The sequence below is a fragment of the Ambystoma mexicanum genome, chromosome 12 (assembly GCF_040938575.1).
Source record: "Ambystoma mexicanum isolate Mex_15411 chromosome 12, UKY_AmexF1_1, whole genome shotgun sequence".
In the NCBI taxonomy this organism is placed as follows: Eukaryota; Metazoa; Chordata; class Amphibia; order Caudata; family Ambystomatidae; genus Ambystoma; species Ambystoma mexicanum.
Window position 1 is genome coordinate 999231205 of NC_090936.1, and position 25920 is coordinate 999257124.

At 46.6% G+C, this 25920-nt stretch overlaps 1 protein-coding gene across 8 annotated transcripts in view; it reads right to left on the reverse strand.

The window, feature by feature from the left end:
• Positions 1 to 25920, reverse strand: part of PPP6R2 (protein phosphatase 6 regulatory subunit 2) — a 2012581-nt gene that overhangs the window by 1362636 nt on the left and 624025 nt on the right. The window lies entirely within an intron of this gene.

Genomic DNA, 25920 nt, shown 5'->3' on the forward strand with positions numbered 1-25920 from the left:
ACTCTGGGCTGCATACTGGCAAATTACATTTAACAAGAAAAGAACTCCAAGTACTTGCATCAATGGGATTAACAAGGGAATGCTGTCTATTCCCCTTGGCTTCACCCAGAAGCGACCAAATTCTGCGGGTAGTCCCGCTGCATAGCGACGCAAATGTGTGCTGCCATACATGGTCTCTACAAGAACGTCTCAACTGTTTAAGCCACAAATTATATTTTTTAGTTTCCTAGATACCTGGGGAAAAAGTTGTGTATGATCTGGTGGCCTTTTTGGCTTTCCGGATGTCACCCCTGAGTTTGCGTTTCGCATCCCTAATGGTCCTATCAAAGGTGTCTCCTGTCAAGCGTTCACTTATTACCAGGTTTATCTTTGTCGTGGCATGGGAATTAGAGAAGGTTAGCCATCTCGTAATTCCCTCCAAGGACATTTCCACAAACATTTTAAAGGTTGGAGGCTATCAAATATGATGTAGCTCTGCCTTTCCTTAATGATGTGCCTCTCCGACCAAGCTATTCGTGTTGCTGTATGATTAGTTTTCAAATCACCCATAGATATGATACAGGGCCTTAACTGGAATCCACTGATTCTCATGACTAATGCTTCATGGTCACTCCAATAGTTGTGACTAATAGCCATATCTTTTAGCATAGCAGCCACTTCGCAGCTTACAGAAAAATAATCTAAAGTGCTATGTGAGGTACCCCTCTGCCAAGTGACCTTGCCTGGGCAGTCACTCTTAGTTCGTCCATTTACCATCTCGAGTTCCCAAATGTCAAAAAAGTTGAACCAATTAGTACCCTCAAGGTCTACTACTGTATGTTGCATGATACCTTTTTATTCGCAGGGCAGGGTTCGTTGTTATTTCCATCCCACCTGATATGCAGCAGTTCAAGTCCCCCTGGCCCTTAACTATAATGAGGTGCGGTTTGGAGCGGTTGGCCCAGTTAAACAAATCATGCATCTCTTCCTGGAGCTTTCTCTCTGGAATGCCCCAGGAGGGTTGTACAAATTAATTAGCAATCATTTCTCCCAATGCTCCTTTCCTGGGAAGCCCACCTCCACTGCCAGGATACCTTCTCCAGGGGTGGTAAGTATATTATAGGACTTCAAAGTATGGTTCACTCTGTTAACGAGCCCAACAAAATGTCTACCAAGAGGGCCCTTTTTTCATAAAGATTGATGTATAGTGAACCCATTAATCACAATAGGGGCAGTCAGCCATGTTTCCTGTAGGGAAAAAAAACATGATTATTAATAAAGGCAAGGAACCCATAGAAGAGAGGAAATGAGTAAACCCCTGGCAGTTACACGACAGTAGAGTACATTGAATAACCACTGGTAGTGACTCTGTAAGCCATTTTAGCATAGCTTGAATGTCGGACATTTGTACTTCATTTCCTATCGGGAGTACTGCTTTTCTCGGATTAACTTCCCCCTTGGAGATCTTAATAGCGAAAGCTGGGTCCTCCTGTGTTCAGGGTCAACATCGATCTCTATATTTACTGTTAGGGACGCTCAGTGTTTGCGGAGCAACTGGGCTGTTGCTAAATACTTACAATGGATTGCCGAAACGCTAGGATTGGTCCCCTTCAAGCGCTCGAAGAATTCAAGGTCACCCGTCAGCAAAACACATAATTGCGGAATTAAGTGAAGTCTGGATAGAAATGCAGAACTGGCTAACCATTTCTTCCAACACTTCAGATTTAAGTTCTTTATAATACATGTTTTACTTTCGGGTAAGTTATTAACCGGAAGGGCAATTCCTGTCGGCAAACCCATATGAATTGGATCAGACAATTCGCTTCACTAGCTTATTAGGAGTAGAGTAATTAGCAACGGCTTGCCCCTTTTTTGGAGACAAAGCAGATTCCTGTTCAGTACTAGCCATAGAGATCTCATCAGATTTTTCAGGGATAATCCAACTAGTGAGGCTTACAATCCTTTTACTTAAGCGTTCCTTAGTGCAAACTGATTTTTCCGCGCTTTTTTAAAATTTCTTCCCAAGAGAGATAGTATTGGGAAGTGGTGAGGCCCGTCTCGCTAGCCGGCGCTGTTGCCTTGAAAAAAATGTTACAGATCGCTCCATATTGGCTTTATTCGTGTCAATATCTGGAAGGGCGTCCAGAATAAGCTGAATATCTGCCAGGGATATTTAATCCACCAGTACTTGTTCATTCTCCAACGAGGAATTGGCTACTTTCAAAGATGCTAACGTATTCTCGTGGATACGCCTGCAGAGTTTGAGCAATATTTTCAATGCAAATTGAAGGGCTGCCATAGATTATGGTAATTCTGCATAGGAAGCGGGATTCAAGAGGGAAGCTTCCATTGGTCCAGATTCCTCAATTTGTACGGCTCCCTCTGAATCAAGTACAAGGTTAGGTGAGGCGGATAGTCGCCCCGTAGGTATCATAGATTCCGTGCTTTCTGCAGCTCTAAGAACTTGCGCACAAACCACCACTTCATTCCCTTTATCAATTGGGAGGCTTGCCGTAGCTGGCGTCAGATCTTCGAATGGATCGACATAGATCTAACAATGAATTGTTGTCAATATCGTCATAGTTCATAGAGCCCTGCAACAGCCCCCCCCATCCCCCTTCCTGGGACAAAACCTCTTCCTAAGTCGTTTTCCCGGCCTGAAAGAATTCTGGTATCGTACCCTTTAAAGCAGGAGAAGTTGCCTTAGTATTTCTCATCTTGGGCCCATCGGCAACCGCCCCAGAGTGAGCGACTAATTCTACGCCTCCACCTCTTCTGAGGATGTACCGAGGCTTGCACATTTTATTGTGCTTGGGCATCTGAGGAATAGGTACAAGTCCAAATAATCAGCCAGGGTAAACAGTGAGTGGCTGTATATGCTCAATCTCGCAACCCAGGGCTATGGCGAAAGCATCACACTCCCCACAGGATCTGGATACGCAAGATCAGGCTATGGCTGATAACAGTCCCACTCCCGACTCGCAATATCCAGACAATATTATAGCGATATGCTTAAGTTCAAAGAAACACTCTAAAGTCCCTGCCATTCATAAAAACACAGTACCTGGTAAATTGCAGCAATTGCTGAAGACAGGGAGACCAATCACCCAAAGTGCGGTTGCAAGTCAGGTGTCCCGTATCTAGTCGCACCGTACCACAGGAACACGAGAACACTGTCCGCACTCGCTCCTAATGACTTTAATCCTCTGAATATTCAGGAGATGGGTCGCAAATGTTTCACTAACTGGAGGATTTACCTGTCTCTGGGTTATCTGACGTGACATCGGCCAATATAGACAAGCCTATCCCTCTAGACAAGGTGGTCCAGACAATTAGACTCATGAAGTGGGGTACTACCCCAGGAGATGACGGGCTCTCCGTTAAATTATACAAAATGTTCAGGTCAACTTTGGCCCCGCACTTAGCTAAGGTCTTTAACAGGATGCTCAGACTCCATGTTGAGTATGATTGTAGTGCATCCGCAAGCCTGGAAAAGACACGGAGCAGTGTGCCTCTTACAAACCCATAACGCTGCTCAATACAAATGTGAAGATATTGGCGAGGTTGTTGGGATGAAGGATCGAGGGGGGCCATTGCGACACAGGAACCAGGTCAGTTTAATTTGAGGGTGGCAGGGATCCGACAATGTCGGAAAGACCATGGGCCTCATTACAACTCTGGTGGTAGCCGGCACGGCTACCACCAGACACAGCCGGAGTTGCATTTTTTCTGGCACCAGCGAATGGACAAGAACCGGGTCCTGCCGAGCTCGGCGTACTTGGTAATTGCCCATTTGTGGGTGCCGGAATCAAGGGCCTCCCCATCCCCATTCTGCCCCATAGGGCTGAATGGGGATGGGGAGGTCGGATGCACCGGCACATACAGAGTTGTGCCGGTTCATCCGATGTGCTCTGTTCACGGTTGCCGTTACACCCGCCAGGAAAAACCTGACGGGTGAAACGGCACCCGCAAGCAGAGCACGTAGTATGGCGGTCCAGGAACTACAGTACCGGCATGCTTACCGGTACCGTAGTTCCCGGACCGCCATGCTTGTAATGAGGCCCCATTCACCTTATGTATGTTGCGAAAAGTGCGGAACTGGATGCAGCAGTGATATCTTTGGACTCCGAAAAGGCATTCAACAGGGTTCAATGGCCATAGAAGTTGAAGGTTCGAGAAAATGAGGTTTGGGACAAATGTGTGCAAGTGGATAGCTGCGCTCTACCGCTCCCCTACGGCAAGAGTCCAGGTTAATGTGGTCCTGACCTCCGCTTTCTCACTAACCAGAGGTACAAGACAGGAATGCCCCCTCTCCCCTTTGCTTTATGCACTGTCCATGGAGCAGTTAGCGATTTCCATTTGTACTAATCCAACCATCAGAGGTATCCAGTGCGAGGACAGGTTTTAAACTGTCAGTGTTTGTGGATGGCATCTTGGTGTACGTGGACGATGTGCACTCTGTCCCCATGCTTTTACCCCAGATTTCCACCTTTGGGCACTTTTCAGGCCTCAAGATTAATGTGAGCAAATCTTGTATTAGGCAGACCCTAGGGTGGGAACCAGTTTAAGAGTGTAATTTAGGGGAATGATGGTTGAGAAGGAGACGATTACGTATTTGGGCATTTGGCTCCCTAGGACTGGTCACGTTTATTCTCCTCCAAGTTCGACCCTGTGTTGGCTACTCTGAAGGACCTCATTCGTTAGGCCCCTCGGGTACTCTCTTGGTACGGGAGAATGACTTGCGTCAAAATGAATGTGCTCCCCCGTTTGCTCTACTTCTTCACGTCTATACCCACAATCATCCCAGAGTATTACTTTGTAGAAATACAGACTATTTTGTAGGTTTGTGGGGCAAAATAAAGTCCCCAGGATCAGACACGCAAAACTCATGCTGCCAAGGTAATGGGGAGGGTTTGGCTGCCCGGGTATGTAGTTGTACTGTAACGCTGCTCAGTTGAGAGTCATGCACATCAATGGCGACCATTGGATTTTCTTAGAGGACATGGAGGCTCACTAAAAAAAAAGATAGATGTGTTATGGGCCCCTCGACACATGGTTCCCCAGAAACAGAGAGCATCCGACTTTAGGTGTCATATGGTCCCTATGGAGGGAAACCAAGATGAACCTTTGCTTATTGACCTTGCCTTCCCTGCTTTCCTCGGTTAGGGGGCCCCTATTGGATTTAGTTAAGGAGGGGTTTCGTCAAGCGCAGGTGTGGTCAGATAACTGTTTGTAGAGAGCAGGTCAGCTATTCTCATGGGGTGCATTCATAGGCTACAAAGAACTCCAGAACGGTTTGGGTCAGGATTCCCTGTCCATTTATTACTATTTGACATTGAGAGGGCTCCCGATGGATAAATGTTGGGACGATAGGTTAGCGCAAGACTTAACACAATTCGAGAAGGCTTTAGGTCGGGAAGGTGTCCCACTGCGTCTGTATAAGGCCATGGTCACTACCGATGTAGGCAGCAGACAGAACTTTAAACAGTGGGAGACCTGAGTCGGCAGTGAAATCCCAGCGGAGACATGGATTATTATAATCAAGATTACATTGCATGGTAATTTATTTACCTCCACAATGGAATACCATTTTAAGGTCATATACGCATAGCACAGAGACTCCGTCAGGCTCTCCAAGATGTTTCGGGGCTCATCCCCACTTTGTATACTCAATTGTGGCCAGCCGGGATCAGTGTTCCACATGGAGTGCCCTAAGATTCAGATTTACTGGACTGAGGTCTTGAGCTGGATGAAGGAGGTGAAAGGTGTCCAGCTTGAACTTGACCCCCTCCAGATGTTATTAGGTGTCCTACCGGTTGATAAAGACGAGACTAGCTTTCCGATGTTGTGGGAGGCAATGCTGAGAGCTGGTAAAATTGCATTGGAGCTGAAGTGAAAATCACCAGAGGCCCCTGATAAATCTGGGTGGGAACAGAAACTGAGGGATACGTTCACAATGGATAAGCTCACTGCCATAGTCAATGACCATATGGGTACGTTTCGATATGAATTGTGCCTGCCAATTAGGAAGTGGGGTTTGGATTGAGATGCCCAATGGTGTTCCAGGATGGAGTCGGGACATAACTTCCGCCAAGGAAAGGGGTGCGCCATCATTGATTGAGGCGACTGGCATCCACTCTTGTGGGGGTCGGTTGGGAGCTACGGCGTGCAGGGTTGGGAGAGCTCAAGCATATAGGTCTAGTTGCGATAGTCAAAACTTACCTGGTATTTTTGACCTTATGCGATAAATGCCTAATTATAGGTTCATTTCCTGGGACTTTACGGGAGTATGGGGGAGGGGGGGGCAGGGTTGGGTTATGTCAGACATTGTGGTGTTTTGTTTGCATTAATATTGGTGTTATGATAATGCTTTAACAAAAATGTAAGTTTAAAAAAAGAAAAAAGAAATCTTGCTGCCTGCTCCCCCGCTGGACATGATGGAGGAGTTTTCCTAAAGTCGACCTGGAGCTAAGACTCTATAAAACTATCCCTTGGTATACAGGTCCCCAACTCGCAGTATAAGTCTGTACTACCCAAAGGATTGGTAGAATGGCAGAGCAGCCAGGCTTATCTTATGAGAAGGATGTGCGCTGTAGGCAAGCACAATGAACCCAGTCAATACATTAGCCCAAAGAAACACTGGAAGTTATAATAAAATATAGATTTATTTTATATACACAAGCTAAGGTAGGTAAATACTATTTTAGACTAACCAATACACACAGAAAATATCAACAATACTTTTCATAGGTGACTGCTTCGATAGTAGTTGCTCGCACTTACAATTGTTACATAAAATGACAGTTCTACTGTTTAAATAGTAGTGGCACGCACTCGCATTTGTTACAGTGAAATGAAGTTTCTCAAACAAAATCTGCAGGAAGGAAAAGGAGGACTATTCGACATAGCAGTGATTTACTTCCTAGCAACACTTTTCAATGCTCCTAATGCTTTAGCAGTCCAATCCCTAACTTGTCAAGAGTTCATTAATGTCAGGTTAGGAGGAGAGCAAAAGTCTTATGGAGCAGCAGAAAAGGCAAAGGTCCTCTGGATACTTTAGTTGCTTCAATAAAATGCTTTAGTAGGATAAATCAAATTTAAAAAAAGCACACAAGCTGTTAAGCATGGGCAAGAGGCTTGAGTGGTCCCCCACCCACCTGGTATAACACTGGAGCGACTATACGGCTTGAAGCAAGTTTTACCTTGAGCCCCACAGTACCTTAGGATGGTTGAAGAAAAAGCAGCTGGATTCTTTCCTGTGCAGCAGCGACGGACCCGGTCTCCCGATTCCTCGGTCTGGTGACAAAAAGGAAGGACACTGAATGGGAAGTCACAGCAGCAGTCGCGAGAAAGGACCCTCAGCAAGGATTTCTTCGGTCTCCCATGTCGGTTTTGGTGCCTTTTTATCAGCTCAATCAGTAAACAGTTAACGCCTGGTCGATCTTCCTCGATTCTGCAATCCTATGTTCTGGTGAGGGGACTTGGATGAGTGGGATTGTACCTCTGGAGGTCCAACTGTTCAAGTTCTGGGAGGATTCGTTCACGTAAAGACGTTGCACTACAAATGGGTCAGAGGTCACCTGGTATTCGCGGTTTGCAGCCCTGGAAGGTCACAGCACCTCACTCGATGACTCGATCTGCATATTGTCTAGGGATGGTTTCATAAATTTCTTTTTATTTATTGAACATTTGCATGGTGCCTATTCAGCAAAAAGTGTTTCCAGGCGCCACAAGACAACCTGGGGGGCTGGGGGAAAGGAACAGAGGAGAAAACAATAACTGTCCTACTAGGCCTTGTGCCATTCAGATTGTGCAAGTGCAGCAACAAGAAGTGCAAGGGGAGGGGGCAGACAGGGCGAAGGGATGGGATAGGGAGAAGGACATAGTGCAGGAGGAGGAGGAGAGGGGCTATACAAGTGCTAAGAGAACCAAAGGAGGGCAAGTGCCAAGGGAAACAGGGGTAGGGGTCAACTAGTGCAAGGACGGGGATGTACCAGACTCAGTAGGCTAGTTAGGGAAGGGTGCCCGAGGGAAAGTGCTGGTAAAGGGTGCAGGGGAAGACTGGTTGAAGGAGGGCCTGGCCACAGAAGACTCATAAGGGACACAGGCAGTCAGTCGCAGTGGTAGGAGGAGATTAGCAAGGGAGGGGAGATGGAAGGAGGAGGAGGAAAGTAAGGTCTTGAGAGGGAGGCTCCTGCTGAAGAAAGATCTATCCACCCCCCCCACTCTCTGCTTGGAGAAACATCTGATCTGCAGAGTTGGAGCTGGAGGACTGAAGGATTCCAGCAAGGAGGTATTTAGGGAGAGAAAGTTGGATGTAGCGAAAAATCCTTGTGGAGTATGCAGAGGGACGTGAAATTGATCCTTGCAACCACTGGGAGTCAGTGGAGATCTTTTAGGGCTAGAGAGATGCGGTACCTGGGCTTGAGGCCAATGATCACTCTTGCAGTCCTATTTAGTTAGGCTGAGGGAGGAAACAGGCAGATTAAGGAACAGGCTGTTGCAGTAATCCAGCCTGGAGAGAACCGGGGCTCTGGAGGCATTGAGTTTCTGGGGGAAGATAAGGAAAGGGAAAATGACTGAGGAGGTGAAGCTAAAAGTGGACCTTTTTGGCAAGGTCAGCGATATGAGGAGAGAGGAGTCGAGGATGACGGACAGGTTTTTTGCCTGACATTAGGGTGAAAGGGGGGGGGGGCACAAGGAGAGCAGCCAGAGAGTAGGAGGGAAGGATGGGGCAGGAGTCACTATGAGAAGGATCTCAGTATTACTGGCATTAAGGCAGAGATATTTAGCGGCAGAGCATGCCTGTATAGCAATCAGACAATCGGTAATGAGAGAGGAAGGAGTGGAGTTAGAGGAGGGAAGCTTAAAGGAGAGCTGTGTGTCATCAGCGTAACACTGAAAATGAGTAGAGAAAGTGGAGATCCAGTGGGCCAGAGGGGCAAGGTAAATGTTGAAAAATCCACAGAGAGAGGATGGAGCCGTGTGGGACACCGCAAGTAGAGAGTGCGGTAGAAGAAAGAAAAGGGCCCGGTTGCACTTGGAAGGGCCTATTCGAAAGGAAAGAGGTCAGCCAATCCAGTGCCCGATACGTGATGCCCAGGGTATCACAGAGCAGATGTATGAGGGTGGAATTATTATGTGTCAAAGGCAGAGGACAGATCGAGGAAGATGACAATGAAAGGAGAGTTAGAGTCAAGGTTTGAGAGTAAGTCATAACGGGTGTTCAGGAGAGCGGTTGCCATGCCTCTGCCTGCTTTTAAACCAGACTGGTTATCACGGAGACAGCCAACAGATTCAGAGTGATGGATCAGTTGAGGGATGGCAACTTCTCCAAGGGTTTGCCCAAGAAGGGGCTAGTTGGGAAAGGGCGGTAGTAAGCCGGGCACAAAGGGTCCGGTGCCGGCTTTTTTAGAAGGGGAACAAAAGGGAGTGCTTGAGGGTTAAAGGGAAGGAGCCAGTGGCAAAATAGTGGTTACAGAACTCCGCCAAGGAGGGAGCAAGAGAGGCAATCTTGTCCTTGGTAGCGCTAGAGAAGCAAGGAAGCACCTGTTTGGAGGAGACTTGCAGAGAGCAAACTGTCTTGTGACCTCATCCGGTGCTATGGGTGAGAAGGAGGAGAGTAGGGGGGGAAGGCGAGGGGGGGGCCGAGGAGGGAGGGGAGTAGAGGAAAGAGGACAGGATGTCCTGAGTTTTGGTTGTGAAATGGGAGGCCAGAGCCATGCAGAGGGCCTGAGAAGGAATAGGAGTAGAGACTGCAGTAGGATTGGCAAGTTCCTTACAGATATTGAAAAGTCCAGCTATGTTTGTGGCCACAGATATGCAGGCTTGGATATGGGCCAGTTTCTTGGAATGGATGGAGAGTCTATTGCCTCTGGATCAGGCAACAGGCCAGTTTGTCAGAGGATGTGGTAGAGGATAACCACTTCCGTTGCGCAACTGTGCACTTGCGTTTAAGCAAGTTTAGGTTGGAATCATAACAATTATTGCACTTGGAAGCAGGCTTCATGCAGATACTAATGGCAGGGGCAATGATGTCAAGGGTGTTATAGACGGAGAGGTGAAGGTTAGCAAGGACTGAATCAGTGCGAGTCAATAGCAGGAGTGTTGGGGGATGAAGGAGGTGGCAAAAGCAGCTACTGACACTCGCTTAATCAGTCGAATGAAGGAGAAGGAGACTGGCAGTGCGGGCAGAGGCTTAGCCAGGGAGTCCAGGAGCTCCAGATGGGTGGAGAGGAGAGCATGGTCAGACCAGGAGAAGGGAGTATTGAGAGGGTTAGAGAGTGAGCTGTCAGCTGGGATGAACGCATCCCAGAGGGAATAATGGTGGAGGAAAGAGTCAGAGGTTGCAGAAGTGAAAAGTAGCTGCATCAGGAGAGTCAAGATGAATATTGAAGTTTCCAAGGAGGAGCAGTTTAGAGGTAGAGGTCAGAAGAGAAGAGGCAAGGTCTGCTCACTCCGTGAGGAAGAAGCAGATTGGCCGATGGGTCCTGTAGATGGTGGAGAGAGTGAGCGAGAAGGTAGGAGAGATGCAAAGCTTGAAGACAAGACATTCAAATGAAGAGTAGTTTTAAGTGGTTATGATAGAGGCAGGGACCCATTCAGGGAAGACAATGGCCACTGTCTCCTGACAGGTTAGACCTGGGCTTGGAGAATATCTTGCAGCCCTCAGGAAGGAGTGTGTCAAAAGCAGTTACAGAGCTGGCATTGAACCACATCTCACTAAGAGCAAGGACGTTGAGGTCAAAGTCTTCAAGGGGGTGGCAGATGTCAGAGGCATGTTTGACAGCAGAGCAAGAATTGAGGGTAGCTAAGTGAAGCAGGTTGCCAGCTTTAAATGTCTTCCGAGGCAGGGTACCAGGAAGAGGCACAACAGTCACTGGGGGGGGCATAGAGGCCAGGGCGGTTCAGATCGAGGAGTGGAAGGAGAAGGGAGGAGGTTCATGAGCGACTGAAGATGCCTGTCCAGAAGGAGGCGGTTGGGCTGAGAGCCCTGGGCCATGATAGTACCATTTTGGTAGTCAATGATGCACCTGGAAGATGAAGTGTGCCAGGAAAACTTCCCTTCTAGTACCACCATTAATGGGCGAGGAAGAAAAAGGGAAGAGGATAGAGGCCATATGGGGAGTCTATAGGCCAGGAGAGGAGACAGCAAAGAGGATGTCAGTGATAGTCTGCCTGGAGAAAGCATTGCCAGGTGTCAGCAATGGGCAGTCCTGGATTGGAGACCAGGAGTGCATTCTTAAAGGTTTTCCTTCGAGGCTTCGAGAGAGAGGTAGGAAAGATGATGGAGTCAAAGGGTAATGAGGGATTGGGCCTAGGTTACAAAATGCAGCAGGGGAGCATGAACATTTCAAAATTCAAATATGGAGGCGCAGCTAGAAAAGTGAGTATCCCGAAATGACAATCAAGGTTGAGGTGAAAGACAAAGCAATTGAAACAGCAATATTTTACAAATAGTACTCCAATTTGAATTTCACAATTGGGTGTAAAATTATAGCATTGAGCGCAGCTCGAGGGATTTTAGAGCAACAAGATTTGATTTTCAAAAATACAGTCAGAATGCCAGCGTTTGAATAAAGCAAGCCGTTAGGGAGAATTCTCTTATAAGGTTAATTTCCCAAACCTAGTGAGTCCCCCAGCAGCTTTGCTGGATTTCTTTATTTTTTTTCTCCTGCTAAGAGAGACTCTTTTACTCCCACTCTTAGACATGATTTGAGGTATGTCTTTGACTTGTTATGTGCTTATGGGCTATGGGGTTTCTTTTTACTCCATAGGGTATCATCTGTTTTTCTGTATGTGTGGTACACAGCACCCTCAGTGCAGTACCACAGGGGTGTCACAGTGACCCCCAAACAGACTCCATACCCTGGGACTGACTACTGTCTCCCAGGGCATGTAAAGTCACCATTGGCTTTACTAGTCCAAAATTGTGAACAGAACCAGTACAAACCATCATATTATGGAAGTACTGGTAAGGGTTAATTCGATTGCCCCTGGGTCTGTTTTCGAGGGGGCACTGTACCGTCCCCCCTCGTCGAGTTTCTGGCTGGTGGCAGTGGTTACCACGCAAAATATTCTCTATGAGATTTTCCCATTCATTTTAAACGCACCACTTTTTGGTGCAATGTTTAAGATACCACCGGTTTATTTGATATATTAAATCACCGTTTGGGTCTTTTTGCCAGAACTCGATTCTAAAATGGCGTTTGTGTCCATCTCTGTAACTCTGACCAAGGTCGAGCCCTTTGTTCCACTATTTTGGCGGGCTTCTCCACAGAAGCCCTCCAAGTGGTGCCACTCTGTCTGGATTCCACTGGAAGGGTCGAGGGGGGGAATTGGCACCCTGGACTGCGTTGCCTTAGCAACCCAAGTCGCACTCTACTCTGATTGGCCCAGTGGTGAGCCGCCCGGCTCACCACTTAGCATGTGTGATTGACAGCTAGGCTGATGAATGGGGGTTTTTCTGCCTAAAAGCAGGGCCTTTAGAACTGGAACTTCGGAAGTCGCCACAGGACCTAAGAATCCGAAGAGGGACGAAGCTGAGCCATCTGCAACGACACCACCGGTGAAGCCCTGCTGCAGCTACCTCACCACTTTCCCGACGACAAGAGAAGATCTTCTGCTGGACGAGTATTCTTCCTCTGAGCTGGTAGGACCAACCAGTTCACCCTTTTCCCCTTCCAAAGACGGCCCTTGGTCGAATCGCCCGTGCCAAGCACCCCGGCGGCCGGATAGCCAAACTCACCACTTTTGACCGCAAATAAAAGGACTGCACCTTTTAATCGGGAACTCCGCGGTTGGTTTCATCCCTGTGCAGTGCAACGACTCCAAGTTTCCTCCGCGACGAGATCCGCTCTTCCCCCTGGTCGGAACAACGAACTGCAACCACTGCCAGGAACAACTGCCCTTGCTGGAGCTTCCTTTCTCTTTAAAGTACTGTGTCCTGCCAGGCCTCCCTTTCTACAGATTGCTAAAGGTGACCCTTAAATCATTGGCTTCTATACTGGGTTGGCTCCAGACCTCTAACTATATCTTTTGAATCACCCCAACCTCTTTTGAACACTCTGCAAAGACTTTCAGTGCACTTTAAACCGTGTGATCCTGGGAACATTTCGCTTGCTCCATTTAAAGTGGGCCTGGCCTATGAACTTTGGCTCTACAGTATAACCTGCCTTTCTCCCCTTGCTCTAAACTCAAAAGTGTTGGGAACTGTTTTAGTTTATGCTCTGCCTTTTCACTCCCTTTTTAACCTAAACTATTGGAGTGCCAGCTAGGTTAAACACTCACTTCTGTCTTAACAAATAGTTGTGCTTTAACCCCGAATTGTCTTATAGTTATCAAGGGAGGTGTATATACTTACTTGACTGTGTTTTAGATTACTTTTCATTGAGAGTGCTAGTGTATTACCTAAAGTGTGTTTTAAATAAATAACTATATACTTTTTATACAAAGCTCTGGTCAGTGTTTGTTTGCTCTACTGTGTTTTGGCCCTATTGTGTATACTCTGCATACTGCCCTACTCTTCTTGAGAGAAGTCTGACTGCTCAGCCACAGCTACCAGGTAAATCTGGGTGGTGCAGACTGCTACCAATTGGGTTTACTGCTTGCTCCTGTAGTCTTAGTCTTTTTGCAGTGTCCCCCAAGGGAACTGCACAGGATTCTGCCTAACACAAGCAAATTCAAAAACACCCTGATTAGGTAATCGGAAATACAGTCAAAATATCAATATTGTTACTATGGTTTGAAAATGTACAGAGCATAAAGGCCCAAAAGCATCTAGGCGCTAAAAGGACAGCAACCCTGAGTGAGCCATTAACGTCATGCCCTTTTTTTTAGCACTCTTCTAAAAAGGGAGATGGTCAACAAGTGATCTAAAAAATAACGGGAGAGCGTTCCACAAGCTAGGGGCCAAGACTGAGAAGGATCTCTTTCGCTGATATTTGGGGATCTTGAGGCACAACTGAGATGCTGAGCGAAGATTTCTCGCCGGGCAGTACCTTTCAAGTTTCACTTTTAAATAGCGAGGGCCAACATTATGCACAGCTCGATGGACAACACACAGAATCCTAAATTCAATTTGGTCATCAAACAGAAGCCAGTACAAACAGCGCAGGAGCTCTGATGAAGGAGTACAACGAGGTACCATGAGTGCCAGTCGCGCTGCAGAATTTTGAAGCACCTGCATCCGTTGGATCAGGTACTTAGGCTGTCCCAGGTAGATAACATTGCGACAGTCCAGGGAGCTCATTATGATGGACGTCCCCAGTGTTGTACGATTTTCTGGAGGGGGGGTGGGGGGGGGGGGCAGTGGAAGAAAGTTCCTGAGAGCTTTCATTTTTCCGAAACTAGCCTCTCGTGATCCATTCAGGAGAAGTTTCAACCCCAGACATTTTACTGAGTCACAAGTTAACGGGCAGGGGCCCAGTGACTCAGAACAATACTGAGAATTCCAGAGATGATCCATCCCCTGAGAACTGACTGCCAGAACTTCTGTTTTGCTTCCATTTAACTTAAACCAGTTAGCCGACATCCAGCTGCCTACTTTCTCCAGGCAGTGCCGCATTCTCTTGCGGGTGCTGCTAGGGAGGAGTCCAGCCGTAACACTAATTGTGTATCATCGGCATAAGAATAAAACACGACTCCACATATCACAAAAAGGTCAGCCAGGAGTCGGACATAAAGGTTGAAGAGAAGGGGAGATAAAACCGATCCCTGCGGAACTCCACAAAATAGTTCCACGAGGGAAGAACATGCTTGGAAGGAGACAGTTTGTTTAAATCCTTCCTGGAAGGCCGTTCTCAATGTTAAAATTGGTCCAGTAATCCTAGGTTGTTCCAGCTTAATCAATACAATTTTGTGGTCCACCGTAACAAAAGCTGCAGAGAGATCCAGGAGAAGAACTCTGGTCTCTCCCCGATCCTGAAGTAGTGCAAGATCATCTATCAATGAGATCATTACAGAATCAGTCCCCATCTTGGGTCGAAACTCAGACTGGAACGGGTGCAAGCAGTCATTTTCTTCCAGAAATTTGGAAGGCTGTGGCGTAATCACAGCTTCCATCAACTTCATCATTACTGGGAACAAAGAAACAGGTCTGTAATTATCTGGCACCCGCCGGTCCAAATTACTTTTTTTGAGCAGGGGCAGGACCACTGCATGTTTAAGAGCAGTCGGAACTGTACCCATTGAAAAGGAGTACTGCCGTGCGTCTGTTAGCATTCCAATAGCCCTCTGAAGGAGAGCTTTCAAGATACACAGGAACCGCGTCAAGAAGAGAGTCTGATTTCAGACCCTGAACAGCTTCCCAAATTACCACATAATTTATTGGTTCCAGTTTAAAATTATTAGCCAAAAGTGAAGAAACGCCACAGCAGTTTTTGAATAAAGGCAAGCAGTTGTCAGCACACAATTTCAACATGTTGGACACAGTAACAAGAGAACAGGCTGAGATTTGGCTAATGCAGAGCTTCTTGTATGAATATAAATATTTGAGGTGAAAAAGGCAGCATATTGTCAAGTAGGGGATGATGGGTCCAGTCAGGGAGACACTTTGTGCAGATTACCAGGTAGCAAAGAAACTATGGAAGGGTTAGTGGATCCGTGTACTTGGAGGCAATTCAAGTGTACACTCGTTAGGAAGGTGCAGAGAGCTTAGGGAAATGGCGACACATACTAAAGCATGAATGGCGAGTTGGAGCAAAGAGCTGGTCCAGCGGGGAGCACCAAGTAGCAAGAATAGGATATGGAGGTGTGTCAGGCAGGTGGTGGGGGAGAGGGGGTTTGGGTGCTACGGCATCGTTGAAGGGCTAAGAGCAGGGCTGTACTGCAGCTTTGTAGGCCGCTGATTTGACCTTCTGCTGACAGAGGCTGCCAAACAACCACAGAAGTGAGGTATCGAGAGCAGCAGGGGGTGAAACGAGAGTGAGGCGCGGCAGTGCTGCCACTACCAGACAGTGCGAGTCAAGAGCCTTCAGTGTCGGACTTAAGGAAGGGGCTGGCTTTGCCTGCTGGCTCCCTCGATTGGTCTGAAGTAGGTGAAGCAGACCAATCGGGTGGAACACAGGGCAGGCTCCAGGGCACACAAGGGAAGCGGTCTGCAACAGACAAAGGTGGTTGGCCCCCACCAGCCAAAGGAAAGGAGGGGTCCTCTTCGAAGCACCTCTGTCGATCAGAAAACGGGTTCGGGACAATTGTGGTTGTTTCACGGTTACTGGCAGCGCCTGCAGGCGTCTCTGGTTGTTCTTCAGCTTCTAATCTCCTGTTTCCGTGGTCGACTTGCCTTCTGCCCCAGGAACCTCAGCTTTTATTAGGATTTCCCATTCACTCCTCTGCAAACTCTCCCTGCAGTTTGCAGAAAGAGGCGGGTGGCTGTCCAATCAGGACAGCTAGCCCCCCAGTGGGCACAGATTCCATTCAGGCACTCTGGCAGACAAAGAACAGGGGAGTTCCGGGCTCCTCCCCGCTTCCAGTCTTTACCGATACACTGCAGCCTAGGCAGTGACACAAAGGGTTCCCTCCAAAAGCAAAACTCATTCAGACCTACCATTCTGGGAGGGGGTGAAGGGCTACTAAAGGACAACCCACAAGAAATGGCAAAAAAAGAAAGGAGCCACCATTTTAGAATATAAGTGCCCCTTTGGTGCATAACCAAGGCTGTGAATACAGTCTGCGGTAGAAAATAGCAACAAAGTTGGTATAACACGTCCACTGCCACCAGCCAGAACTTTAGGGTTGTCACTGAGACCGAAAAGTCAAAGGAGCAAAGAGAAGGGGGATACTAGGTATCCCCTTAACACTCCACAGAAGGTGGCGTGTGCTAATCTCTCATAAGTTAATGTTTTTAGGAAGGATACAAAGTATCCCTCTTTCCTTAACAGTAGTCCTTAGGGAAAATAAAAGAATATAAAAAGAAGACCCCAAAGGGTCCCCAGCAACACTGCAAAAGTGCAACACAGATGCTTTTAAGAGACATGGAGGAAAGCAGACTACATACAAATCAAGTAAAACAAAGAACAGTTCCGGTAGACACAGCAGTAAGAATGAATGAGGAGAAAAGGCTCCCCTCTTCAGGAGTGCAAGAAAAAGGTCCAGAAGTACAGCAAAAAGTGATTGGGGTCTCACTAGGAGAGGGTATTAAGCATGTAACTGATAAATCCCCCTAACACATGGAAAGAGCAGCCTCTGCCATGGAGCACACCAGCAACTGATAGTTGCAGCTCACTCGCTGAACATGAACAATAGGTTTTCCCTTTTAAACCATAAGCAAGCTATGCAGGCACATTTCCCTTTAAGGGCACATGCACAGCCAAACCACCCTATATCCCAACGAGTAATGAATACCTGAAATCTAACCTAAAATAACTATTTTCAGATGGACAAGCATTAATAGCCAGAAATAACCCCAAACCTAGCCTCCTTAGCAAGGACGGTGGACCTACATTACAATGTTTTTTTTAAAAAAAGACACCCACGTTGGATAGGTAAGTACCATTTATCTCCCTTATTGGATCTTTGATTGACATACATTGGACAATAGATTATAAAGCAATACTGGACACATTATAAAAATGTTGTACCAACAATACTTTATATTAAAATCAACAGCATAACATTGTTTTCATACTTGGAATATTGCTTCCATAGCTGCAACGGAAGGTGGAAAGCCTCAAATATACATTTCTCAGCACTGCATTGGAGAATTTTAAATATCCTTGTGGTGACCCATTCAGACAGCAATATCTTCTAAATATATGTTTATTGCTCCTCATTACTGACTTGCGTATTTCTCGTAGGTGAACAATTGCAAACAAGGCAACTCTCCTATAATCCGCAGCTACACACTGTTAAGATGGATTTTCAGAATCAACTCTGTGGACGGATTGAGAGGCCACGCTATTCTGTTGAAGGAAGACACTGCAGTCTATCCAAACTATCTGGGTAGTGTGATCGAGCAGCACAGCTTAGATTTAGGAGTGTGTGATAGTGGTTAAGGGTTCAGTTAAACACACAGAGCACTCTTAACACAATTCATTTAGGCTTTGGACAAACTCAATTAAAAACCACAGGTAGGTTTTACACTAAACATTCACTACTATTGTATACACATTCTTTTTTGGGGCGCTCTGGTTAAAGAGCACTAACACTTTACTTTGTTTAACCGATTCTAATCGGAGCAAATGTTGTATAGGTAACCAAGTGAATAAAGAATAAAGCAAGTAGGAACCAAATTAGAACTAATACGTAGTGAAGAAGAAAATAAGAAGGAGAAAAAAAAAAAGACTACCGTCTAAAAGTAGGTACTACACCCTAAAATGCTCTTCTCTAGCTAGAACAAAAAGGGGCTAGTGCCCTTAGAGTCAAATGTCCCAAGGCAATTAAAGTCTTTTGAAGAATCCGTTCAAGAATTGGCAAAGCCAACAAGTTGTTTGAAAGTGTTTTATAGTCGAACAATTGAAGGAACAGTCTTGCTGTACAGTTTCCCAAACCAACCATCTTAGGGGAAGTACAGGGGAGGCTCTTTGTCCAGAACTACGCTGATCACAGTCAGGCTAGGGAGCTTGTGTCAGCAAAGATTTTCTTTTTGCACCTTTCCCGCCATAGATTTCATTGGGTTCCCCATTCTATTTTTCTTGTTTTGAACCCTGTTCTGACTTTTTGGAAGTCAGTTAAGCATTCTGCTTTACTTCCCTTGCCTATTTTGCACATTCATATGGGGAAACTGACTTGTCCTCAAGACTGCCAGTACTGAGAGACTATTTATGAATTTGTTTATTGTTACAACTGCACACACTACCTTACAGAGAAGTGCAGTTACGATACTTTGTATCCTCATTTTTGTAGTCTAATGGCTTTCTGGATACTTTTTAATTTATTCTTAACTTGTATAAAATTGAAAATGTATTTAGCAACAAACCAGAGTAAAATAAAAAGTCAAGGAAAAAGAAATCCATTCGAGGTTAAAGTCCCAACCAAAGGCAAAGAATAGTTCTGTTTTTCCTTAATCCAATATAATTCAATCATAAATAAATTATTTCCTTTCATGATTTCTCAGGAACCAACAATTGATCCATGAAGTTAACCATTGCTACCACGACAAGTCTTACACTCCCTTCCAACATCACAGGCCACCATAATTCTATCTCTTTTGTCTGAAAATCAGATAGTAGGCGTCTAAAATACTTAGTACGTCTCTCTCCTTAAGTGATGGACAAGATGTAATTAGGAGCTTTAATGTCTCCACCACAGAGTTGTTTTTACAGAAACGGCACTTGTTTTCGGACAAACCCTGCCTCACTTGTATCTAGTTTGTGGGGTACAGATTGAGACGGATTCAAAGAAATTGGTCTCTACATTTCTTATCCAGAAATTGTTTTAGATATCCACATACAACTTCCAATTTACGCGGTTCCGGCGGCATGTGTGCAATTGATTGGTATTGTCCAACTGCTTCCAAAGTAGATATCCTGTACTGCTCCTTCAATTTAGTTTTGATCAACATAGGGTTGTCAAGTAGCAACCCACGCAAGCCCCCAATTTCTTCCAGTTTCCAACACATTTTGCTTCTCCAAATCTTCAGCATAGTGTTTTGGGATGCCATAATTTCTTTATGTAGCATTTCCAAAATTTTGGGACATGATGATGCAACACACTTCCTGAAAAGGGCGCGGCCATTCCAATCAACCGTTAATTTCAGAGATGATAATCCCAACTCTCGTCGAATGATTTGGATTGGAGTGGATAGTGCGATTCCCAGAACTTTTTTTCCAGAATAGCCCCTCCAGCTGAGGCCATACTGTTTCAGGAATATTGGGCATTGCTTCCGATCCATAAGTTATTATTGGCACCACTTTAGATTTGTAGAAGGTTAGCAACGGCAAGATTGAAAACCGCCCATACCTCAGATTCAATGCACATGCTTTGCTAGGGAGGGCCTTCGTTTTGGCTCTCAAATGGGAAACCACCGGGGCCTCAGATTGTGTATTGCTAAGCCAAACACCCAGGTACTTTAACGACTTCACTTGCTCAATGGACTGATCTCCAAAAACCATGAATAACTGTTTACCTCGGTTAGAATTCCTAAAATGTAGGATCTTAGTTTTTGTCTTGTTAATTTTCAAACCAATGGCCTTGATAAAGTCTGCAGAGTGTCTAGTTGCCGTTGCAGTCCTATTGGAGCAGGATATAAAAAGACCACACCATCTACATGGAGTATGCAGGGTAGCTGGACACCCTCCAACCATTGGAGGGAAAGCTCTTATTAAAGGATCCAGTTCCTTCATGTCCACCAAAAAAAAATGAAACGGTGCTGCGCCATTGGACAGCCCTGTTTGACTCCCTTAGAAGTAGGAATTTCTTTCAACAGCAGACCAGATTTATCCAATCGCACTATCAAGGTGGTACCCAGATGCATGGCTTCTATTGGCCGAAATAGAGACTCTGGACATTTCTTAGCCTCAAGTTTTCCCCATCATTTCTGGCAGTTGATCTGGTCAAATGCCTGGACCAGATCAACAAAAGCCAAAAAGATCTTCGGCTTTCCATCTTGAACACGACCCTTTAACATGTTGAGTACAAAGATGTTTACCATGTTCCACTGCCCCTTACAAAACCAGTTTGCAAGGGGTCGATGTTGCCTGAATGCGCACACCAGTTACGGAAGTGGTCCAAAAGTATTGCACCAAAGAGTTTCACAATTACATCCAGGAGGGTGATAGTTCTTAGGAACATTGCGTTCCCCCTTATGAAAATAGGGACCACGATCGCCCTCCTCCAGGAACTTGGTATTGTGTGTGCAGTAGAGATCTGGGTCAACAAGGCGTGTATAAAAAGGTGGCCAGGTCATCCGGGTGTTCCTTCAACATAAGATTTAATTGACCATCCGGTCCAGGGGCCCGTTGCTAAGCTGGGAGATGCGAACGTCGGTTATGTTAGATGAGAACGCCCAGGGCTCAGTTCCATTGGCATGAGGAACAGCAGTGATGATATTATGGTCCTCTGCATATAATTTCTTAAAATGCTGAATCCAAGAGAATTCACTGATGGAACTTGTCTGTTCGTCGTTTTGCTGGCTTCCCACCAATTTAGAGCCCAGAATTATCTGGTCTTTTTTCCCTGCCAGCACTCTGAGCATTGTTTCAGAGTCATACTGGTAGGTCATCACTTTGATGGAATAGAGCCAATTATCAAACGTTCTTTTCCCCAGTTGGGCGCTTACTTGATCTTTAAGTAAGCCTGATTTCTGTGCTTTTCTGGTGAGTCTTCTCACCGCCTTTCTACGAGCAACCAGTTCCGGATTGAAAGCATGAAGAGGATTTCCCAGTAATAGGGGCCTTTCATTAGGTTTGGAAAAATAGGGTTCCAGCAGCAGGGTGTACTCCACCGTGGTGCCCACTGATCCGAAATCCGCCAAAAGGCTCTTGATGTTGTTTGTGAGTTTTAGTCTAAGTCCTCCGTTACTCACAGATACTTCCAGGGGCATCCTTTGACGAATGTTAGGTGCAGATCCTATCCACTCGATACATAACACATGATGATCACTATTCTTTGTTCTGGTCACTTTAGGACATCACCAACGGCAGAAACTGTCGTGAAACAAAGATATAGTCGATCACAGAAGAGCGGCCCATGTTCTCCCAGGTCGCCTGAGGTGGTGTATCTTCCTTGATGTTACCATTCAACATATGCATGTCCTTTGAGTCCATCAATGCAATCCACATGGCAGCTCTGAAGTTCGAGGAGACCCATGGGCTTCATTTTGGAAATCAGAGTTGGGGGGAAAAACATCAAGTGTTTATATTGCCACATATAATCACATTCCGTGTTTGATGGTTTATATATGCGTCGTTTGATGGTTTATATATGCGTCATCTATCAAGTCTGAAATGCGGTCGATAAAACACTTATTTGATATTAAGACAGGGTTCCAGTAGACGTTAACCAGTTTACGGGCTGCATCTGGTCCCTGAAGGTTATCCACACTCTCCCAGCCGATGAGAAGTTCCTGCGACAGTGGACTCGCAGAGACAGACTCAATTAAGATCAGAGGACTGTCTGATTTAATAGCCGTTAGAAGGCCAGATATAGGACGTCCCTTTTTCCACTTGGTAGCAGCACTTAGTGAGATTTCATAACAATCCAAAACCGGGTTTTCACAAAGCCACGTCTCTTGTAGACATATCAAATTGAAATTTCCCAAATTTGTCTCACTGATTTTAGTAAGATGGTTAAAGCCTCGCGGACTCCTTGAGGCCATTTTTAATCGTGTCCCCTTCTAGATGTTATCACAATCCAATTGGGTCTCAGATAAAGGAGATGGCAATGGCCTGGGTTGCTAGAGCCCGTCCTGCAATGTTAGCGCTCTTGGCAGCCAAGACCAATCCTGTGATAAGTTGGTTCATGTTTGAGCAGTTGGAGGTTGTCTAAAACGGCTAATTTGTCAGAGAGAAGACTTCAGTTCAACCGTAACGTTTAACTTTGACTCAGGACTGGTTGGAGAAGGGACGGGTGGGGCGGGGGGAGGGAAGTTGGGAATTTGCCGTGTACATAGTTATGGGGAGTTTGAGCTGGTACGAGAAGCTACAAGCAAAGATGGAGAGCTGTATCTGTATCACGTGGGCAAAGGGGAGTCGCTACACGGAAGGCAGGAAGACACACATGAGTCATGGGCGACCTTAAGATCATAACATGGAATGTCAGGGGACTGAACAGATACTTAAAGAGAAACAAAGTCATGATGTACTTAAAAAGGCAGAAGATTGATATTGCGTTGTTGCAGGAAACACATTTGACCCAGCAAAAATTGGAACTGGTGGGGAAGAAGTGGAGAGGTACTGTAGTAGGCTCTTCGTATTCTGCCTACGCTAGGGGAGTGCTGGTCTGGGTGGCACCGCACGTTCCGCTCCAACTTACACAAGAGGTGGTGGACACGGAGGGGAGATTGTTCATATTAAAGGCTTTGGTAGAGAATAGAGAGGTGTGCATTATAAATACGTATGCCCCCAACCAAAACACTGCGACGTATTTTAGAACCCTGTGTACTCATCTGGGTGCGTGTATGGAAGGAGCGGTTAACTGGGGAGGGGATTTTAACTGCATGCTTAACCCAAAGGCAGACAGATCTGATGGGAAGATTGATAGGCCCACCCCAGCGGCCAGGGTATTGCAGACATTACTAGATGGCTTTTGGCTGGCGGATGTCTGGAGACTGAAAACCCTAATGAAACAGTACTCGCACTACTCAGCTCTGCAGCACCTGCACACGAGGCTGGATTACTTTTTTGCCACGCCAGATGTGGTGATAGAGACCACCCAAATAGACTATAGAGCGAGGGTCCTGTCGAGGGCAGAACTGCCGCCCCAGGGCGCGGATACCGACATGGCGCCTCCGGGCGGAGGCGCTCCGGGACCCGGTCTTCAGGGAAGATATCAGGGATGCGATCGCACAGTACTTTGAGGTAAACACAGGCAGCGTAGATTCAGCGTGCACGCTCTGGGAAGCCTTTAAGGTGGTATTGCTGGGTGCTGCAATTGCTAAGTCAAAAGGCCTACAGGGTGGGGTTCTAACGGAACTAGAGGAAGCGGAAGAGAAACTGGAGCGCGAAAGCAACAGGGCGGGAGGGGATGCGGAACTTGTACTCTAGTTGCAGCAGAGGTGCGCAGAGCTTTGGGAAAGGCTCTGCAACCTTAACTACAAGAAGTATGTCGAGAGGCAACATGCAGGTGGGGATAAAACTGGCCACTTGTTGGCGTGGTTATATAAGAGCGAAACCCCCAGGCCCCCGATTAGGACAATAACTAGAGAAGACGGGGAGGTGGTTGACACCCAGGAGGGAGTCAACGAGGCATTCTTGGACTATTATAGAACATTATATGAGGACAGAGGAGAGGACAATCGGGAGGAGATTAGAGAAACTCTAAAAGACATGGAGTTACCTAAGATTAGTGATGAAGAAAGGGAGGAGCTGGACGCACCGATTACCTTAGAGGAATTAGAGGAGGTGGTGAAGCAGCTGCCCACCTGCAAGACCCCGGGCGCGGACGGATTTCCTGGCGAGTTTTACAAAACATAAAGTGGAAGTACTGCCCCCTATGCTAGAGATGCTCAATGAGTCTTTTGAGATGGGTCGGCTACCGGAATCGCTCAGAGAAGCATTAATTGTGCCGCTCCCTAACCCCAACAAGCCAGGGCATAGCTGCGGCTCCTATAGGCCGTTGTCAATATTGAACCAGGATAGCAAGATCTTGACGGCGGTCCTGGCCAATAGGCTGCGGAGGGTTATTAGCAAACTGATACACCCGGACCAGACAGGTTATGTCCCCAACAGAAATATAACCCACAACCACAGGCGACTCCACCGGGTGACTGAAGAGGGAAACAGGAGCGAGGGGGAAATGGCGGTGGTGTCCCTAGATGCAGTTAAAGCTTTTGACTCAGTGAGGTGGCCATGGTTGCTGGCGGCCCTGGAAGAATACGGGATGGGGCCGGGTTATGTTAGGTGGGCAAAATTACTATACAGTGAACCACTGGCCAGAGTACGCACAGGATCGGTGATATATGAGAGGTGGCAACTCAGTAGAGGCACCAGACAAGGGTGCCCCTGGTCCCCGTTGTTATACATTCTAGCCCTGGAGCCCCTGGCAGTGTACCTCAGACAACAATATGATGTGGTCGGTATTGAGGTAGGGGGAGAGAAACAGCTAATATCCTTGTATGCTGGCGATTTCCTACTATATTTGAAATATCCGGAAGAAAATCTTCAGTATATTCTAGAGGTTATGGAAAAGTATGCAGAACTGTCTGGCATAGCGGTAAACCCCCAAAAATCGAGCATGTTCCCATTGGGGAGCTACATAGGAGCCCCTCAGGAACGGTTGCCAGTGTTGTCCGTACCTTGGGCGGCTGATTCCTTCCGCTACCTCGGAATAGATGTGTATCATACGGTGGCGGGGGAACACTTGCATAACACTGAGGTGGCTGAGAAAAAAATCCGAACAAGTATGAAGTTTTGGGAGAAGCTGCCGCTGGCGATGATGGGACGGGGGGCGATGCTCAAAATGGTGGTCCTGCCCAGGCTGTTACATTTCGTTAGTAATATACCTTACTTGATACCAAAAAGTTTTTTGTCAAACTGAACAGCATGTGCAGGGACTTCCTATGGCATGGCACTCGCAATAGAGTGGCGCTATGGAAGCTACAGAACTTCCATGATAGAGGGGGCATTAAGCTGCCGAATTTTGAGGCCTATTATGTAGCTAGTCAGTTGCAATATGTAACCAAATGGCTTTCTGATGAAGTAACTCCTGAATCTAGGCTGTTTGGGCAGGACTGCACCCCGTTTTACCTAAATGAGATTATCTGGGTGCCTAGACTCGAAATGAAAGAACGCCCGGGTATGCTGTTGCTTGGGTGGAAGATGTGGCACAGAGTATGCCAATTGATGGAGAACCCATGCCCGTGTTTCCCACAGGTGCCGCTAGTCGCCTTAGCTGGGGGAGACAACCAACTCAGAACGATAATTAGGACCTATTGGGAATCGGTTGGGCTGGTCACATTGGGAGATGTATGGCAAGAAGGGATTATCAAAGATTTCGAAGAACTGGGAGAAGAGACAGGTTTGCATAGAGGCCAATATGTCACATATCTTAGGCTAGTGCAGACTATTCGTAAAACCTGGCCTGAGACTGTACTGGCGGAGGAGCCAGACGTCCTAATGGGAACAATATAACACATATCAGAAGGAGGGCACGAGATCTCTAGACTGTACGAGATGGTGATGACCCGGGTGGGGAAGGATTTGACTCATTTGAGGCTGGACTGGGAAGCGGAGGTGGGGGCACTAATGACCGATGGAATGTGGGAACGTGCTATAGGATACCACAAGAAGGTGTCCAGAAACGCCAGACTGCAGCAGATAGTTATACATAACGCATAGAGCCTAT